The 4,635-nt window shown below is 37.9% G+C and overlaps 1 pseudogene; it reads right to left on the minus strand.

Annotated features, from left to right (window-relative positions):
* Positions 1–731: 731 nt before the first annotated feature.
* Positions 732–1,586, minus strand: LOC104876910 (annotated as a pseudogene).
* Positions 1,587–4,635: the final 3,049 nt, after the last annotated feature.

Below are 4,635 nucleotides of genomic sequence, written 5' to 3' on the forward strand. Positions count from 1 at the left end.
ATTTATATTTTCATGAATATAATTACTTTCTAGTAATTCAGTTGCAATAGCAGCATGTTGAGACATACTGGCAATTTTCAGAAACCCAAAAGAGATCATCTGCTTTGTATTACTTTTTCGTTAGGTTCGTAATGATTTTTTCAAGTTCATAATGATTCTGCTTATAAGCTAACAGTTTCAAATTAGTTCCTGTATGGATCAAACTCTTGGTCATATTATAACTTTAAATGAGCTAGAGCTTGGAACGATATTTAGCAAAATGTGCAATAAAAAATTACTTTAGCACTACTTTAAAAATTTAGGTTATTAAAAATGCTGTTGTTTTCCAAGCTGCTAGTTTAATGAAATGGTTAACATTTATATCACAGGTCGGAAACTCCTTAGGGTGTTTTTTTAAATTATTTTGAGACAGTATCTGGCTATGTAGTTCAGGCTGCTCTCAAACCCAATATGTGGCCCAGGCTGGCCTCAAACTCATGGCAATCTTCCTGCCTCAGCCTCCCAAGTGCTAGGATTACTGGTGTGCTTTACCAAGCCTGGCACTTAGGGTGTTGTAACATATACATAGCAAATGCCTTCAAATGTTATAAGTCTAGATTAGTGATACCAGTTTTTCCCTTTGCTATTCCAAGCCCAGTTGGTTTATTTTGAAGATACTATTTCAAAACTTCAATTGTAGAAGAAAATTCCACAATTTTCTCTATATGGAGAATGACAACTGAATTTACCAATTAAGGAACTCTTTTAGGAATTGTTGAAAGGTGAATTATTCTATAGTAACTGTGCTTCAGTTGGCATGCAGTACACCCAGAAAGAATCCACTTCAGGCTCTGAACATTTTGTTTGGAACACTTGCTTGATAAATATTCAGTGAAACACTTGGATACAAGCTCTCCCCAGAAGGTCAGATCTCTGCCATTTGTCTTGGAATGTTTCTGAAGACGTTCTACTCCTTCTGTTAACTCTGCACACTTTGGTGCTTGGATCTCCAGTGCATTGATAGATGAGGCCAACGCAGAAGGCTTTGCTTTGGCAAACACGATCCTTCAGTGACATGCTCAAAGCTGAACTTCTAGCTATTCAAAATTTAAGCTATTTTTCCATTCAAGTGATAAGCTCCCTTGAATAAGTGAATAATAGATTTGTAGAAATTGAAAGGCAGTGATAGCTTTGACTTTCCAGCACACCTTCTCCAATACAGTCTTTTCCCTTTGCATCAATTCTGAAACCATGAATCAACACTGACTTATTCAGATCAAGTCAGTGGTCAATGGGACACTTCTTTCCTCTTCTTTTGATTTTACAGCCAAATAAAACACACCCAAGGTGCTTGGGCTGAACCTTCATTTTAGACAGAAATCTGCCCAGTCAATTCACAGCTAGAAAAAATGTCTCCATATCAAAGCCAAAGAAGTGAGTTAGAAAAACTTTCACTTCAGAGTCCCTCAGTCTTGCAGTCATTCTCAGGCCATATTATACGCTGATTTAATTAGTCCCAAACCACAGACCTTTGTCTGACATCTGGCCTCCTGTCCCCACGGGGTATTCAGCTGTTGTAGCAGTTTCTGGGAGTCAGGTGTTGTCCATCATCTTGGTAGAAACTGCGGCTCCTCAGCGTGATCACCTTCTCTGGGCCTGCTCTCACCCCGCCCCACAATAGGAGAGGCCCAGGGCAGGAGGGGAGAGGCCCGGGGAGGGAGAACTGTCCTGCGTAGAGATTACACCTCCCTCCTCCTGGTGGGTTGGACAGCAGCAAAGGGCCGCATTTATATTCCATTGGAAGAGCACCACTTTATTTCTGTGAGGCCATCTTAAAGATACTAATGTTAAGGTGTTCTTATGACATCGCTGCAATGCTTACAAGATTCGTAACAAATCAAAAAGGAGAAACAAAATTTCACTCATTTCTACACAGTCCTAATTGTGAAATTATTGGGTAGTTCTTAAAATGATTACCACCTATGAAATACATTTGTTATTTTTTCAGCATATGTTTTATTATTAAGAGGAAATTCACGGTGTGTTTCTAATAAGTATGTCTAATTAGAATTATGCCTGACATTCTTATGTCTAAAGGCATTTGTTTTTACATCAAGAATGAATATATCTGGCTCAGAAGTCATTCGCAAAAGAAGAGTTGCAAAGGTGTTTTGAGCAATGGAACCATCACTGGAATAAGTGTGTGTGTGTTCTCCCAAAGGGATAACTTGGAAGGATGGTACTCATTTAGATGTATAAATTCTGGTTTGTTTGCTTTTAAAATGTCCAATTATTTTTATTCATGACTCCTCTCTGCTCTTATATATCTTTTTAATGCATATCTGCAGATTTTCATTAAAATAAATGTAGAGTTGGGAAAAATATCTTTGAAATATCATGTTGTAGATAGTTCTTTCCAATTAATGGAGCTAAAGTAGTATTAAAAGTTCCTACTTGTTAGAGGTGTAAAGTAAGTCTCATGCTGAGTGGTGACAGGCTGGTATAATGGAAAAAAAAACTGTTCAAGCACTCAGTTACTTCAGTGCTAGAGTTGGATTTTCCTTGTAGTATCAAGAAAATATGGACAAACCATTTTATAATACCTTTCATTTATTTTTTTCTTTTCCTCTTTGTTCATTCACTTACTTCTATCCCATTTTTAAACATTAAAATGCTCATTAAGTTCTAATTAATTTGGAGATTCTAAATACTGGTACAAACTAGTCCCTTTTTAAAAAATCTTTCAAATTAAGTTGATGAAATCAGAAGCCATTCCAACATTGAAGTCTAAGCATTCAATTGTCCTGTTTACATTATAAATGCATTGTGAATATACAATAAAAAAGCTTTAGATGAAAATACTTTATGAATTATAAGTTGCTCTCCACATACACAAGCATTAGTATGAGACCCATCTTAATCTATTTGGCCTGCTAGATAAACTACCATGAAGTGTATTGCTTATAAACACCAAAATTATTTCTCACTGTTTTGGTGGATAGGAAGTGCTAGGTAAAGGTACCAACAGATCGGATGTCTTTTAAAGCTCTTCTTCCTAATTCATAGATGGCCATTGTTGTGGTTTATATCTCGGTGTCCCACTAAAGCACTATGAGCTCAACAGTGGAGATTTTCAAAGGTGACTGGGTCATGGGACTGGACATTCAGCAATGAAATAGTCCACTGATGAGTTTATAACTGCTTGTGATTTGGAAGTTGAAGCCTGGTGAGAAGAGGTGGATTCCCTGGAAGTATGACCTGGAAGACTATGTCTCCTTCCTTCCTCTCTTAATGCCTATCTGCTTCCTGCCTACCCTACCATGCCATGAGCTGGTTCTCAGCCATCCTCCTTCACCATGCCACCCTGCCTAGGAGTCAGCTGACTACAGGCTCAAACCTGTACAAGCTGTGAGCCAAAATAAACCTTTTCTCCTTAGAGTTGTGGGTGCCAGGTATTGTGACGCAGTGACAAGAAAGTAATTTAAGACAGCCATCTTCTCACTGTCATCACATAGTGAACTGAGAGAGGGTGCTCTTTATGAACTATTTTATACAGACACTGATCTCATTCCTGAGGACGTCATCCACATGACATAATCACCTCCCAAAGGTCCCACTTCCAAAGCCCATCATGTTGGGGCTTAGATTTCCAACATGTGAAGTTTGGGAGGACAAACACAGTCTATACAACTCTACAGAAAATTTAATTTACAGCACTGAATCTAATGTGTTGTTCTTATAGGAAGTATTTTTCTCCTGAAGTAGTCATTTTTCTCACTTGTATTTGAAATACTTCAGAATAATGGAATGGGACACAAAAGAGAAAGGGAGAATAAAAATTTGGAATAACATAGAATAAGTCTGAAAAGGTAAAGGTAGTTAGTAAGGTTTTATGTGAAGTTCTAGAATAGGAGTGTGGGCAAAATCAAGATGATTTGAATTCATATGGCAGAAGGCTCAAAGCAGATCACAAGACCTGGGTATGAGTGGATAGGAGGATGGCATGGAACCTGAGATTGTGCGTGTGATACTCTCCTCTATCAGGTCCTTACCACAGATATGTGGAAATTGTATGATGTTGAGTGAATAAAGCTTTGCCCCACTAAAACTTAGGTTGAAATTCATCTGTCATTGTGAGGTTTTAAAAGAGTGGAAAATTAATCTAACTATGATGTTTAGAGGTTAAGACAGACCTTTGAAAAGTGTTAAGCTTCTTATGAGTACGCACTAATGGCTTTAAAGAAAAGGGAAAGAGATAAAAGGACATACCCATGCATCCACTGTCCCTTGCTGTGTGCCACTTTATGTGGCTTCAGGACTCATGTAGGGATTGTTCCATTAAGGAGAAAATTTACCAGAAATTTGGGGACAAAATTCGAACAAGGGCCATCCTTGCTACACAAGTACAAAGAATTTCATTTAACTGTGTCTATGCCCTAGAACTTCATTAAAGTGAAATTTAAGAATGATGAGGTAACAGCCAAAAAATAGATGGGGCTGTGTGTGTGTGTGTGTGTGTGTGTGTGTGTGTGTGCGCGCGCTCGCGTGTGTGTGTCTTTATTTTTATTTGAAAATAAAGGAAAACAGAATCGAAAGATTTGGAAATTTCCCAGCCTAATTCGGGAAGGAGTGAGAAAAAAATAAGTAAAATGTTTG

The sequence above is a fragment of the Fukomys damarensis genome, unplaced genomic scaffold (genome assembly GCF_012274545.1).
Source record: "Fukomys damarensis isolate Sample0158 unplaced genomic scaffold, DMR_v1.0_HiC HiC_scaffold_39, whole genome shotgun sequence".
In the NCBI taxonomy this organism is placed as follows: Eukaryota; Metazoa; Chordata; class Mammalia; order Rodentia; family Bathyergidae; genus Fukomys; species Fukomys damarensis.